This window comes from Gambusia affinis, linkage group LG15 (genome assembly GCF_019740435.1).
Source record: "Gambusia affinis linkage group LG15, SWU_Gaff_1.0, whole genome shotgun sequence".
NCBI lineage: Eukaryota > Metazoa > Chordata > Actinopteri > Cyprinodontiformes > Poeciliidae > Gambusia > Gambusia affinis.
The window spans coordinates 15,807,817-15,824,518 of NC_057882.1; the positions used below are offsets into that span (position 1 = coordinate 15,807,817).

Consider the following 16,702-nt stretch of genomic DNA (forward strand, 5'->3'; position numbering starts at 1 on the left):
CATCAACAGTACTAATAACTATATCTAGAAATAAATTTGAAATATTCCAACTGAAAAAAAAAACAGCCTCACTATGATGTTTTGATGCTTTTGCATGAAGCCAATCAATCAGTGCAAAATCCCTGAAGCTTTCATGTTCTCCCCTCTTTTGTTAGATCTTTCTTTCTTTCTTTCTTTCTTTTATACCCATGCTGGGCCTTCGAAACAGAACCCAGTCCTCACATCAGGCTGCCAGCTATTCACTGACAGCCGCATCCTCAGTCATTTGCCTTGGCATTTGCGGAGAGTCGAATGTATTGTCTCACAGACGGACCTAATTGTTTCTTGAACCGTGCCACGAATATTGGTCGAGTAAGAAAGGGGAAAAAAGGAGATACTTATTGGGGCTACAGCGCGGTAAAACACTCCTGAGGTGATTTTTTTTTTTCTTCTTCGCACAGATCGGATGATGAAAAGCATATTGGCAGTCCGGGCACATCAATCAACGCTCACCTACCGGATAGTGTTTGGGGCTGCCGCTCTTTCTCTTTCCTCCCTCCCTTTCAGTCTCTCTTTTCCCCTCGGCTGGTTCAGGCAAAGTCCCCCGGATTTGACCACCTTTCTCCCCCGCACGCTGTCCTCCAGAATCAGGTGCGATCGCAATCTCGCCACCGTTGTATTCCCATATGTGGACGCCACCGCAATTATGAATGCTCCAGTAGATGAGTGACTGGATACAGCCCGTGTGATCATGTGCTGCCAGCCCCTTCCTCTCCTCTCTCTCTCTCTTCCTCCGTCTACTCTGTGCAACTGCTCCCTCCGCCCGATTATCTCCCCGCTGCGGCACTGGCTGCACGGTAATACGGAGGCATAAAACGAGCCGGACTCGCCCGCAGAACTTGTGCGGGGTTTATGATGGTAATTAGTCACCGGAGCGGTCCGTGCTCGTTCATCCGTTGCAGGCTTGGGGAAAAAAAATATGCGCTGGCTCTCATGTGCTGTTTGCACTGAATAAATTGGCCCCGAGACGCGGAAACGTGTTTTATTCTCTGAAAGAGAGAGAGAGACGGGGGGAGAGAGAAAAACCCCCTCCAATGTTCCAGCTGAGGTTGGTAAAGAAGAGAAAAGGAAGAAGCTGCAAAATATTAATGAAATCCTCCATTTACGCTTTGAACAGTGATCTATATATCTATGATGCATGATTTAATTTTTTTGATTATTTAAGTTTATATATATATATGTGTGTGTGTGTGTGTGTGTGAAAAGTGCAGTGTGCGTTCTTATATGAGCCCTCTTTACTTTGATGCCCCTAAAAGTAAAATAATAATAGTGATCAAAAATTACCTTTAGAAGTGGTCACTGTCTGTCTGTCTGTGAACACGTGACCCTCTAGCAGAGCTGAAACTTAGGTGTGTCTCTCAGATACTTCGTGTCAACTCGTGGACCTTTTTGGAGTCCATAATGTCTCTCTGGCAGAGTTTACAGACCGTTTAGCGACACGTTTCCTTTTCCGCCGTCACACATCAGTGGAAAAGCAGAATTCAGGGCAGAACATCAGAGCATCAAATCAATCATTTAGGAAATACAGATAAAAAAAAAAAGTGTTGCCCATACGAAGGTTTACTTGTTGGTCAGTAAGTTAAATACTTGTTATCTGACCGGGGTACTGTCCTCCACATGCATGCTGAACCCCATTTTGTGGCTTGTAGTGAACTTTCTTCTAGCCCCCTAAATACTCTTGCAGTTTGGTGTTGATCCATGCGACAAAATCAAAAATCATCACATACCTTTGATTTCCTCAGAGGACACAGACAGCTCTATGTTGCTGTCAGGATACCTATTAAAGGAGCCTGCTGCTGGCACACAGTGTCACAGCTTCAAGTCTCCCCCTTTAGACAGAACAAACGTTACAAGATAGGAGTAGATGCAGATTCTTGTAAGTCACCATTTGAGCTCAAACACTGAGTTTCCACTGCCTGGTACTTTTTTTTTTAAATTAAAAATTAAAACAAGCCTACTTTTTTATATATTTATATATATAAAGTCTTACCCTCATTAATGTTGCAACCCGGGCAGCGGAGAGCACAGCTACCAGCGGTTGTGTTGCTCTGGCTAATGTCAACAACCTTGTTTGAGTTCATGACTCAGTGTCAGCAGCTGATGTTGGTTTACAGTCGCTCGCACATTTTCAGACGTGTTAATTAAATGTGCCTGCCTGGTGATATAATATGGACTTGCCCCGTAATGCTGTATGCTCAGAGTGATAGCGTCGCTGTCCTTGAGGACCGGGTCTGTCTGGCTCCTTGCATTGACCATCAGAACGGGTGTGCACGCATACTTTCGGAGGTGTATGCAGACACCTTACACATCTGTAGCTACAAAACACAAACACAAGACAACACTGGCCTGTCATTTTTTTTACTAGTAGCTTATGCTAACCTGAATATTTTCAAGCCTCCTTCTGGTAGACGGACATCTCTGTCGACCATTTTGAAAAGCTAATTTCGTACCTCTTCCGTTTTTGGTTCTCTGCCTCTCAATCTGTACCTTATTGTCATCAGACAACAAAACGACTCAAATAGAAAATAATAAATAAATATCTCCTATGCTTCACGTATGGCAAAAAGCCACTTTTTGCGCCAGGACTGGCAGCATGGCAAAGGCGTCCAAACGTTTCGCAGCATGGGCCAGAAACCCAAAGTTGAAAATACACAGGGGCCATATTGTTTTTCTGACTTGAAGCACAAAACAACTGTGTTGTGAGACATATATATATCAATCCATCAACAAATTGAACAAGCAATATTATAATGGAACAAAGTGGCAACTTCGTTGTCATAATAAAAAGGTGGACAGTTTCAAATAAACCCTTTGGTTTATTTGATCTATAAAATCTTTTAGTCTATCCCCTGCAACAAAAAGGATAACTTTATTCAAAAATGGAATACATTTTTTTTTAAAGTAAAACATTGCTGGTTGTTTACATTAAAATTATAAGAAATAAAAGAAAAACACTTTCCATTAAAGAAGAATATAATTTGTGAAGAATTAAATTCTTGTGTTAAGAAAAGATAAAAAGATAAAAATTTGTACCACTGCAGACAGGGGGCCACACAAAATTGTTCTAAGGGCCACAAATGGCCCCTGAGCAGAACTGTACACACCACCGGCAGCATGGCCTCTGAATGTGGAGTTCCAACCTCGTTTGACTTTAACTAGGCTGAGTCACACCTCAGACGACGCTACTATAGAGGAATATTTGAGTGTCTTTCCTTCATATCGTCACCATGTCTTTAACTGTATGCTAATTGAGATCGTGATGTTCAGCGTGACCTTTCCCCCCCGCCTCATCTGTTTCTCACAGCTCCCAGCTCACATCCAGGACTCAGTGAGGAAGCGACTAACATCTGACCCCTCTGCGATATTTACTTCATCCTTCCTGCACCACCCCACCCCACCCCCCGCGCTGCTTTCCGTCTCTGCCGCGCTCCCTCTCCATGGCGTCTCAGCGGGAGTGGGAGTGTAATTACGCAGTCAGACGGTGTTTACAGACGCAAAAGCGCCTTAATTTATTCCAACAGTTAGCAGTAATTTCCCAGTTTAATTTATAGCTCCTCCACCCAGTGGGAAACTGAGAGAAGCAGATAGTGAGAAAAGGAGTTGGGGGGGAGGAGAAGCATATGGACCTTATACTGCTAAACGCAGCCACCACAACTTCTACAAGGCGCGTTCACACGTATAAGGCTTCATTATTGGTTTAGCTGCACGTTTAAGATGTTTTTCCCCTGATCGGTGGTTTAGGTTTTGATTGCGTTCACAGGGGAAGGAATGCAAAGCAGGAATGTTCATCGCCGGCGCCTCGCAGAAGTATTCACACTTCCATGGCGTCATAGAAGAGCTTCTATGAATTTTATTTCGATAAAGTAAATCACAAACGCAACGTGGAATGGAATGGTTTTAAAATAAATATCTGAAAAGTGTGGCATGCATTTGTTTTTAGCTTCCCTCACTCTGATACCCCAAAATGACATTTAGAACAAAATATATTTAGCCACCGTACTAGTAGACCCATAAAGATATGAGAGCTTTTTTAATCTAATTAATTAATACTTATGTAAAAATTACTAATTCCACTGTCAGAGTACTTAACTCATAACAAGATGTTTTTTTCCTATGCATTAAGTGAAATACTCGCAGGGTTTCTCCAGAAAACTTGCGAAACCCGGTGTCTGGGTGCTAATGCAGTCATTCATCCAGCGGTCCGTCGTGTTTTTGAGCAAAAATTTTTTTAGAGTTGACAGGAAATTTGAAAGTATTATTTGATAATTATGCGTTATTGAAAGATTGGAAGATTAATATCTGAACACCAACTATAAAGTCTTAAATGCAAATAAAATGAATAAAGAACTTAAATAAATTGGCGATGCTTAGCCTTTTGGGGGCACAAGTAAAGCCTGGTGACCCGCCAGGCTTATAATACTTTGGGGAAACCCTGAATCTGAATCAGCACTTTTTCATAATCATTAAGGAATAACTGACTTAAAACATATCTCAAAATATGTCTTATTAAAAAGTTACTTGCAAGTTAATTTGTCTTATTTCAACTGTACTGAGATATTTACTTTAGGAACTACACCAAAAAATACATGGCAAGATTTTGTGTTTTTGCAGTGAAAGAAAATGCACTAGAGATTGTTTTTAGATTAATTTTCCTTCCATTTCACATCTAAGCTCTACTGTTGTCATATTGCATACAATCCCAATGAAATATGTGATGCTTGTGGTCGTAATGTGGCAAAATGTGAAAAAAGTTTAGGGAGCATGAAGACACTTGCAAGTCACTGGATGTGTTACTTGTAACAACAACAAAAAAACAAAACTCTCCTGTCATCCTGTCCCTTTACAATCTGCTCAAGCAGACAGCAGACTGATAATCATGTCATTTCAGGCTGCAAACTGTGTAAAGAAGACGACTGAAGGCTGGATTAGTTTGTCCTCGCTGTCATTAAATCATCGCTGTGACCAGGCAACGTGTCACTCTTTGGCAAAGTGTAACACTTTCTTGTAAGCAGATTTTCAGCTCATTTTGGATGGGATTTTTCTGCGAGTTTGGGGTCTTTCCACGCTCAGAGAGCATTTTGACTTCAACGCTTTCTGTGCACTTCTTCACCGTGAACTGTGAGCACCGGGCATTGATTACGTTCGTGCTGTCGCCTCACAACAGCTACAGTGGCTTTTATTGACTTTTGTGGGCGGCCGTGTAAGGCCAGGTACAAAACCTTAATGACCGCACCGAAAGACTTATGTCAGGATACCCAGGAAAAACAGCCCGTTGAACTGAAACGGCTGCTACGGAAACACGACTTTTCCGCCTTCAGCTTGAAAGCAAGATATTGATGGAGCACTTTAGTGCAATTTGAACAAGCAGGGGGAAAAAACAAGGACAATTGAGCAAGGACTGGAAAGCATGATACCAATCTTTGTCAAATCTCAGAGCAGTCCCAGATAAACATGTTTTTTTTAGGAAAAGAAAAAAAAAAAGCTGAACAAATCTGCTTTTTTGCAGGGTTTGGCAACGATATTGGTGCAGAATATTATTACTGACGGCGTTCTTTACATTTTCCGTTTTCTCCACAAACATACAACACAACGCGACCCGAGGGCTCCGCGAAATTGGACAAGTTTAATTCACATTTATTCATCGGGCTTTGCTTTTCCTCCAGAAGATTAAATTGCATTTAATGTAATGCTAGAATGAGCTTAGGTTCCTGGACATCCAGCAGTACAGCTGAGCAGTAATAAGATAATTAGCAGGAGTACAAAAGTCAAAGCCACTGGGGCCTGTGAGCACTTTTAATGGAGAAACACTAATTAGAGAAAGCAGGGGGTTCTGAAAGAAGGAGGGAAAATAAAACATAGTGCGCGATTAAGGTAGGGTGGTCAAGAATTACATGAAGGAAGCAGGAAAATTTAAAAGCGGACACACCCTGATTCTCTGTTGACAGGGACACTGTGGCTAACTTTGTCCGTTTTGCACCAGATAATCAATTTCTCTCTTGTAAATAAGCTAATGAGTAAAACACCCCTGACAGAACATGCAAAGCTTTACTTCATGCAGACAGATAGACGACAATACATTTATTATACGCTTACATTATTTTTCAGAGCTTTTCAAGAGATGCAGCTTCATTGATTTCTTTACTTCTAAACAGGAATCCCAAGTTAAATTTGTACAGCATTGATTAAAAATATATATATATTCTCCCCCTTTCTTATTTTTTACGCTTTTTTGTTGTTTTTACCAGTCAATCATGACCAGCATGATTGACTGAAAAAAAAATCCCAAAAAAATCCCATTACTGTCCAGTTGAAGTGGCGCTTCTTGACCATCTTGGTAAGAAAAAAATAATGTACTGAAGTAAGAATTGATTATCTTTGAAATAATACCAAACAGAAACTTGCCTAAAATCATGACAGGATCTTGACTTTAACCCTATCAGAAACGTAAAGACGATGCTTGGAAGACTTGCTGTACCAGAAACTCAACCAGTTCAAATGAGCTTCACCATTACCCAGAGTTACACCTGAAGCTTGTGGATAACTGCCAAAAGTATGTGGTTTCTCTGCGACTCACAACATTTATTAAAATATTTATAGGGGTGTTGATTTTTGGAAAAATAAATGTTATTGGTAACAAAGGAAAATTAAATCCCACCAGGTGTTTGCTAACTGCTGATGGCTAGTCTGAAGGAGCTGAGTGGGGAAGTCCCGAAAGAGGTGTGGAATTTCTCAAACATGCATGAAAGAATCAAGGCACCGCTCCAGGTGTGGTTCATAACATGATGAAAAGCTCAAAAAAAAGTTGATCCTAATTGATACTGCACCTTTAAACGTGACCACAAAGGTTTTAACAGAAGTCTGCTTTGAAGCCATTATTAGTGACCACTGTCCTTATCAAGAGTGGGAAGTACAACAAACTCAACTTGGCATCCTTTCTTTCTTTCTTTCAGGAGCAACTATACATTATGTGAAAGAAACACCAAAAACAAAAAATGTCTGAGCTATAAAAACAGGCCAGCCTCAAAAGTCAAATTCAGTTTAAGTAGAAGTACTTGCACCTCTACGCCTGGGAGCTAAAGGCTTCCTTATTCCCCTTCTCAAAGCCATCCGCCATTTTTATATCAGTGATTTTACTCCACAGTTCACAGGAGTCGTCCGTCTTTCTTCACCTTGGTCCGTTAATGTGTTTCCAGGCTGGGTTGTGAACTGCAGCCGGAGCGGTGTAAAGGCTTCAGGCGCCGCTGGACCGGCAGCTGCTGTGTTCTGTGAGGTAAACTCGCTGTTCCAAAGGGAACCCGTGCCTTTGAAGAAACCCATACATGGTTATGATCGCTTCAGTTCTGTGCCATGAAAGGCTTGACTGAAGGCATCATACAGCGCCCAAACTATGCTAAATATAGCGTGTAACTCCAAAGGGCTTTTATGCAATTTCTGCTCACAGTAGTTCTCCTCAACACCTGTAAACACACTCTGATGTGTAAAATCAGCGGCGTTTCCTGTTAATGGAGCAGTGCTGGGGCGTCTGATGCGAGCACTGCAAGTGAAATTTGGGCATTTGAGTTTAACAAAACACAAAAATAAGGAATATCTTTGAAAACAATTGGGGGGTGGTTTTAAGAAACATTAGATTTACTCCTTCAGCGAATGCTACTCATTCAACAGTCTGCAAAAATAGGGAACATTTTGCTCATTGTCACACAACTCATGTATGAATGAACCCCTCTGTGTGGCCTTGGAAGGTATTTTTTTTGTTTCATGGTTTAATAGCGAAACAAACAAGATACGTTTGCCGTTTTATGTGAGCGTGAGCACGCATCTCGGGAGACGTTTTCTGAGTAAACTCTGTGAAAATGGAGCCGCTGGATGATGCATTCATTTTGGAGAAAACATCCAAGAGCTGTAATACCGGGCCCGCTGTGTCAGAATGAGCCGGGGTAATGAAAATTCCCTGAGTGTGTTTTGTAAGTGCGCCTGCCTTTCTCTTTTTAAATAATTATCTTCAAATAAAACTTAAAACCTTAAAGAACAAACATGAAATTGTCATGGAAGTCCTAAATGCCCAACAAAAGGTACTCAGCACCCTATGATAATCTGTTATAGATGAATTTTAATTTAATAAGTGCAGGATGCGAAGCTCTAAACAGTGGTCCGTTTTACAGCCATTTTCAGAAACCTCTGAAATTTTACATCTAAAACATGTTTTGTAAAAGTATTTCTTTGGCTTTTTTGAGCATTTTGTCACATTACAACTACAAATATTAATGTATCTTATTGGATTTTAGGTGAAAATCCAAAAACAAAGCAGCAGACAAATGTAAAGTGGAAGGATATATTATTCTTAAATTGAAAACATAAGCAAACATTTCAAATCTGTAGTTTTTGAACTAAATGCCGTACGTTATTCTCAGCATTTTACTTTCTGCATCACAGTCAACATATTGCTTAAGTCTAACAGAAGATCACCCAGTATTGCTTTACTTGTACCTGTGGACATGCAGCTGTCTTTGTTGGGTTTTGTAGAATGAATTCACACCAGTCCTGTTTTGTCCGCTTTAGTCGAACTCCAGTTCGTTTGTCTGGAATGTCTGGTTTCATTTGGAGAGCTGTGAATGTGTCATTGAATGCTGATCCGTCTAAAAACCAGGCCTCAGCTCGGTTGAAGTGAACTCTGGTGCTATGCCAAACTGGAGACCGCTCCAAAAGTGGGAAGCGGACCACAACACAGGGCATTTTGGGTAAATACAATCTAAACAAATGCGAGAGTTTAGCGCTAGTAGAAGAAATGACTTAAGGTCTTTTACCAAAGACAAAAGAAAAATACAACCTCTAAAATCTGATGCCACTCCATTTTTGTTTACAATTTGTGAAATTACACAACAACCTTAAGAGGTTTTTGTGTCATCTCCTTACCCTGGTACTTGGTGCAGCGCCACCACAGGTGAGGAGGTGAACAGGTTTTTAAATGGCTTGTTTCATTTGACACAGTGCAGTGTGAATGTGAACTGGACCAGCTGAAAATGTAACAAATGGTCCTATCGAACTAAATCTAGACTATTAGATGTGAAAACACCCATAAGGCTCATCTCACAGCCCACTGTTAACCCTAACAACTCCCAGTGTTTACTGTTCTGCACAGAATAGAGCTTTGGTACCAACATCACTGCGTATGATGCTTACGTCTCACGCAGTCGCTCGGCACCATCTTTAAAGGCCTCAGACCAAAACAAACTTTATTCTGCCGATTTTCATTGTGTTACCAACTGCAGTGAAGTAGTTTTCAAGTCGGATATTGGATATTCGCGCTCCGCAGAGAAAGGGGCGTTTAGCCCAAGGTTGATCCGATTTATGAACGTTAATTCCAGCCAGCTGTTCTCTACCGCTCCCTCCTCAAGCACTCGGAGGTTCACTTGGGGATCTTCAATTTCCAAACCATACACTCCTGTAAATAAATGCCTTGCCTTGTGACCAATTCATGCTATTACACGAGGCACACTATCCTCTATTAAAATTTTAAATCATATTCAATATTTTAAATAATTTTAATATTAAATAATGTTTTCTTTAATAGCTTCCAAATCGTGCCCCATTAACTCAATCTGTGTGAAATTGTCCTGCTAGATTGTATAGATAAATCACACTATTGCATTTTGAGCCCTTTTTTTTATTTTTTTACTAATTTTATATTTCAAAAATGTTCATGAAATGTATTACCTCAGATGATCGTCACATTTGTTACCTGTAATATTCAATTACATAAAATTCTAGGACAAGTTCACTTCTTACCTAAAATATGTTAAATACAACAAATATTTTCTTAAAGTGTGATCTATTTCATAACATTTACTTGTCACCTTTATTGTTTACTCTGAAATGTTTAATTGCACATTAAATGTTTAAAAATTTTACTTGAAATTTGATTAATTACATCACCTGTTCACATGCAACTTGAAGAGCTTGAATCAAACGTTTAATGAATGCTTACCACATTAAATTATAAAATAAGAGAAAACAGCCACTTCCAACTGAACACATACTTCAACACAAATGGTTCATGTTCCTCTTCAAAGTGTGCAGCCTTGCTGAGCTCTTCTCCTGGGGTTTCCTCCTCAGCCTCTCCAACTCGCTCCTCTTCTACAGCCTCCCCTACTGTGTTTTCATTATTTACCTCTTCTGGGGTAAATAATGAAAACACCGTCTCTGTAACTTGTTGATCCACCATGGTCTTGCTGTATCGCCTCTTTAATTGACGCGCATGTTGGTCCGATGTTGCTGCGTTTACCTCGCAGTGACCCAGATTCAGTCTGGATTGAGCTAATCCATTTTATACGTCGGTTTGCCTCGAAGAGGGAACATCGGAACACACATCAGCATTAATATTGTAAACTTAATAACACTGGTAAAATAGTTTACTTCACAATAATGGAATAACCTCGATGTCCACTGACAAAACTCGGACTATGCTACATAAAAAATATAAGCCCGACCTGACACCCTGACAAAATCATAGCAAAACATTATGACAACACCAACAAAGTGAATATAGATGCTCACCAGAATGGACATGTCTGGAGCAAACTTGTAGATAACTTGGGATGTTGGAGAACGTAATATCAGGACGTCTCACCGCTGATACCCAAGACATTTGTCTCCTTTTCGTTAGCTCCGATAGCTTAGCTCCGTTGGCTTAGCCTCCTCGCGTTGTTTACAGGCAGGAAAACAGTGAAACGAAAGTCCGTTTTCCATCTTTTTACCGTTTCAGTCGTGTGATCAGACATTACATCCAATAACGCAGCAAGTTTGTACCATCGCTAAATTATTTTAAGTAACTTAGATTCAAAATATCTGTCAGACAGTCGTTTTTGTCGGTTATGTTTATGGTCCCTGAAGATGGCGCTCATATCTCTACGTCTAGAGCAGTGACGTCACCTTCCAAAGCTCTATTGGTGGGTCAACTACTTTTTTTAATATTTACTAACATTCTCTAAAAAAAATCACCTGGTCTTCACACAACATATTGAGATTACATTTTTATTAACGTGGTGGCTTCTAAACGAAAATGGTTGCACTTGATTCTAATTACAGGTATTAGAGCAGTGGAGACTGAATACAAATGGGCTAGTACATAGTTATATTTTATTTGCCAATTATGGCAGATTATATAAATTCCCAATAAAATATATTAACTTGTGAAACTGTGCAAGCCTCAAAGATATCACTACTTTTTGCAAGGATTTGTATGATACACAATCCGCATATCTTTCTCATTCAAAATCTTCAACTAGCGAGATAAAACCGAGGCAACGGTGTAACATTCAAAGTACTGCCATAACTGGCGGAGATTTTTCTTTCATTTGAAAGTAAATGGGTTCACAGCAGAACCATAACTGTGTCCGCTTTCCAACCATTTCACTTCTCAATGGGCCCTCAAACTATGAAAACGATCACACTTTCACCCGCTCTGTCACTTACATTTTAATGTTCGGGCTCCACTTAAAGCTTTCGCCTGGCTGCGGTTTCACTTAAGAAACGCATAAAATGAGCACCAGGCGGGTGCAGCGTGTCATTAGGCCTTAAACAGGAGGGGGAAAAAGGAGTGACCGAGCTGCGGAAGAAGAATGGGACAAAAAAACGGTAATAAAAGAAGGAAGAAAGCAAGGAGGAAAAGGTTTTCCTAGGTTTTCCTCCTTGCTTCTCCTCCCAGAAGCAAGGAGGAAAAGGTTTTCATTTTAAGCCTTTCATGTATGTCCCACAATGCCGAAGCCATCTAACCATACTGATATGTTTAGTGATCCATTATAACATGATAACAGTCACATTGGCAAAATGAACTGAGCCAGACCACTCAACTAAACACAAAGCAGCTGTCAAATTTAACTTAAATGTCACGAGCTGGCAGCTGCTACACCCAAATTGCTGCACACATTTTTTTTTTATGTTTGTCCTTGTGGGCAGCTTGATTATATTTCTAAAAGTCATGTTGGCCTCATCTGCTATGTCCGACCTTGTTTCACTAAATACTCCCGAGACCTTTTCTCTCCCTGCTGCCATGGGGGAGGCGGCCATTACAGTCCGACTGGACTCTATCTAACTGCTTAGCATCAAGGCCCAGAAATGCTCCTCCGTTTTGCTATAAAATGTTGGGGAGGATTTCCTCTCCCCCTCCAATACTCACTCGGGCAAAACCATCTATTTACAGAGTTGATGGCTCACAAAGATATAGTCCAGTGGTGTTGCTTTCTTTCACCAACAAATGCAAAATGATTAATAAAAAAAAACAAAAAAATGCAGCTGGTTAGTGAAGTGGGGATTTTTGTAGCAAATTTATATTTATTTATTTATTTTTATTTATTTCTTGCCAGTTCACAACAACAAAGGCAAAACACTGATGCAGAAAGATTCTGTAACTTGCAGATACTCCAGTTTGATTATCGAAAACTGCAGTCAGATATTTGGATTTACATACACAAAATTAAAATAAAAAATCCCATCTGACTTTAAATCAGACTAAATTTTACCTGGTCAGGTCAGGTAGGATTATTAATCTTTCTATTTGCTAGGTGTCAGATCAAAGAGACAAACCTTTTTAGCATTACTGAGTTCATATTTACTTTGTATTTAATAGAGTTGCGTTTTAAACCGTATGATTTGGGTCAGATATTTTAGGTTTCCTTCCTCAGGTTTGTAGGTCGCCTCACTCCTACAACTTTAAGCTCTGCTGACAGATTTTCTGTTGTACAGAGGATCCCTGTTCATTTGACATTATTGATATTATTTAAATATTTCCGCTTAGCAATCTTTCCTCATGATGCCATCTACTTTGTGACATGCGCAAGTCCGTCCTGCAGAAAACCAATCCACACAACATGATGCTCCCACCCCCACGCTTCACAGTTAGGATATTATTTTGTGGAACTGTACGTTTCCTTCTAAATTTTTTGCTGGTCATTTGGGCTAAGTACATATATTTTGATGCCGTTTCTCCAAAACTGTATCCCGGGTATGCAAACTGATCTCTTTGCTTTTGTTCTGGGGTTGTAATTCACATTTTGCACCAGAATCCAGAACCCGTCTTCTTCCTGAACAGCATGGTGGCTGGACATCCCTGTATTGTTTATTTTTGCGTAGACTTGTAGAAGCCCACAGTTGTCATCCTGATATCTTACTTGACTTTTTTTCACTCTCCCATTATACAAGGAAGTTGTGTGTTTCAGGTTTTGCCTTAAAAAAATACATCCAAAGCTCTAGTCATTTTAAATGTCATGAATTAACCTACGAAACGCTTAACAAGCTGTGTAAAGATATAATGACCCCACTATCATCTTCTAATCGCTTTAGTGGGTTTTTTTTTTTTGCCTAATATTTCTGAAATCCATGGCCATTATCACATATAAGTTATACAGAATGAAAGAGATAAAGAGCACAAATAAAAGCTACAAATAGATGTACTCTAATAAGTTATCTCCAGTCGTATGTGATGTCACAAGAAGCATGTGTACATAAAGTTAATCTTGACAAGTTATAGCAATTGAAATAAAAAAAAGAATGACTGCTGCATGTTGTTTTATATGAAGCAAACATTTTCAAACAAAGTTAGCTTTAAAGTCGTACCATGATCCGGGGGCAGAGGAGGCAGATGTGAAGCATTCCTGGCACTGAGGAGTTTGGCATGGACAGGCTGAGTGGGTTGATCAGGAAGGAAGGAAGTGTGGGTTAAACAGCAGCTGTAATACCGACATGCAGCATCTCATATACAATCATTCTGCAAAACATAATGCCAAAGGGGTACTGTAGAAAATCCCCTTAGGAAACCAAGTATTCTAATTGTGAAAGTGTCTGATTATCAGTGGGTGCTGTGGGGTTTCAGTCAGGGCCTTCACTAGACGTCAACTATACCTGAAAACGCAATACAAAAACTATACACCACACCAAGCAACAGGCATCCAGTAATATGCAAATAAATAAAAATATGCCAAATAAAACAACAATGCAGCCCAACAATGCATATACCAGAGCAATATATCAATGTATTAACAAAATGCACAGGCAACAGCACACATAATTGAACAGCCAGCAATTTAGCAAAACTTTTCTATGTTCCAGTTAAGCTCAACATCAACCCAACGGCTCAAATAGCACATGAACAATTAAAAGGAAAAATATTCAGTAAAGTCTGAATGAGAATGTAATAGAAAAGTGACACTCACCCGTTACTTGTAAGTAAAATCCATAGCTTGTTGTGCTCCGTGCTAGCTGTTAGCCACTCTAGTACAGTCTTGAAAATCCTTACAAAGTTCTTACTGGTCTGTGTTAGTGAACCCAGGTTTGGTGCGGATTTTCCATGACTAATTATTTCTTTTTTATCTGTGAAAGAGCGTCTTGAAAAAGGTGATTTTGATAGGTCTGCAACTAGGTCAAACGGAGTTGAAGCGGGTGCGGCCGCCATTTTGAAAATAGCCTAACAAGTTCACTACAAAGACGGGGAGCACAGGGTGAAACCTCTCCGTCATGGTATGTCAGTTTTGATTGGCTGATGACAACTACAGGCGTCAGCCAATCAGCCAATCAGCCAATCAGCCAATCATCAAGGGGTAGCTGAGTTCCTACCGAGGAATCTGAAGCGGAACAATTTGCCTGATACGTTTAAGATACTTTTTCCAAGTAGAAAATTACAGTGAAACCTCAATATTACCAATAAACAACTCGTTTGTGGAATAAAAATTTAATTATAGATTACATTAAATATGATTAAAACATTTTACACTTTTTCTTTTCAATTTTCTAGGACTAGCAGAGAAAGCCCTGGTGGCCCTGACAGCCCACCACTGCTAATTACAAGAAAATAGTTGTTTTCAAAAAGTCTGCGTTGGTGACAATAATAGAGCATCATCAGTGGAGGCTCTGTAGGAATATCTACAGACCTGATATTGTTTGTTGCTGGTATTGAAAAAATATCCCCCTTTTATTTTAACAAAGTAATTCGTTTTGAGCACAAAGCTCACCCACTCCTTGCCCGGCAAACCGCTGAGGCTAAATTACTTATCAAAGATTTCTTGTTGATGATTTCCAATTAATGATCTAATTTTCCACCCCGCTGGGCCGCCTCGCTCCGTCCCGCAGCATACGGGACTAAAATACTGCAGGCAGAGGAGAGGCAGACACATTTTACCACGCCGGCAGATTGTCGGGGTGTGGGCGAGTGTGAAGAGGAAATCCTCTCACCTCTCACACAGAGTGGCGCTCACACACAATACTGGTTTTTGTTTGTTTGTTTGTTTGTTTGTTTGTTTTTTGTGTTTTTAACAGGATTGGTCACAGCAGCCAAAGGAGAGCATACGTAAACAGTCAGAGGAAGATTTCTCTTGTAAACTAAACAACAGAGTATGAGAAAAGTATATTAAAGAAATGGTTTTCAGGGCTATAAACTGCTGCATTCTCTATTGTTAATGAATACATTAATAAATGTATTCATTAATTTTCTTGACTTAAAATAAGCCAGAAAAAAAGGGACATTTATCACAATTGCATAATTTATTTAATCTCACCTTACAATTTGGGATTTTTTTTCTAACCATTTCTTGTTTTATACTTACTCTGTTCAATACATCTGAAGCACCAAAAATGTAACAACCAATAACTTGATAAATTTAAAAATTTTAATTGTTATAAAGCCAAAGAAATGTAAATGTAAATGATGTAAATGATGCTGTTGTTACAGAGAGGTCTAAAATTATCGGAAGAAGAAAAAAACCTCTTGTTTATGTACTGTGGCACTCTAACTAGTAAAACGGAAGAGGACATTTTTTTGAGCCGAGACCTGTTGGAGAAGACGCCTCTATGGCCACATGAGCGAAGAATCCAGATGTTCGGTAATTAATGTTTGAACTGAATTATCTTCCGTGGACAAAGCTATAGATATGATGCTATTGTTATGTTTTTCTGCTCGTCCTCCTTTAAAGGACAAAAAGATTGTCCTTTTAGATTTCAGCTTTTATGTGAAGCTGCTTTGCCACTCTGTTCAGTGCTAACAGCGTTGTTAGCCCGCCATTTCACTGAAGCCAAGGCTTCCTACTAATAAAATTCTCCATATATTTCTCCATATATTGAACCTCATTCTTTTCATTTTTTGCAACTCAGAGGGAAAAGGGTTGTTTTTTTTTAAATAAAGAGCCCCTTTTATTTGAAGCTCTGTATTAATTGAGAGAGAGAACAGCAGTCATCTGATCTGAGTGTGTTTTTTAACTAATCAATGACACAATATCTTTATATTACCAGCAAGTTCTTATTACTATATCAGTGGCTAAAAATCTTACTGACACTATTAGCATTTAAAATTACCAGAATTTTTTATATTATTGACAGGTGCTTTATTATTGATTGCTTCAACTTTTTGATTTATTTTCACCACTCAGTTATCTTTAGCAGGTGGATGTCATCATCCCACATCTTGACTTAATGATGTTTGCCGACTCCACTCAGCGAATATTCTCCAGAGGCCCTCAGACTGTGAGGCCGCCTCTTGTCGACAGATGTTCTGTCCGTGTCAGCTCTGGACTCGGGCAAGGGGTATTTCAAAACTCCAATTTTCCCGCACTGCTCTTTTGTTGATTTGTGTGTGGCGTCTGGACTCAATGTGATACTAAAGCTTAAAGTTTATCTTTATTTA

The 16,702-nt window shown here is 39.6% G+C and overlaps 1 protein-coding gene across 4 annotated transcripts in view; it reads right to left on the minus strand.

Moving 5' to 3' along the window:
* The window catches only part of flrt1a (fibronectin leucine rich transmembrane protein 1a), a 71,584-nt gene extending 57,097 nt beyond the window's left edge, over positions 1 to 14,487 (minus strand). For 2 of the 4 annotated variants that reach the window (XM_044139658.1, XM_044139659.1), the window contains exon 1: positions 497 to 974. The gene's annotated coding sequence lies outside the window, so the exon portion shown is untranslated. Of the gene's footprint in view, positions 1 to 492; positions 975 to 13,647; positions 13,715 to 14,243 lie in introns of those variants that run through there. The other 2 variants (XM_044139660.1, XM_044139661.1) reach the window with 2 other exon arrangements.
* Positions 14,488 to 16,702: the final 2,215 nt, after the last annotated feature.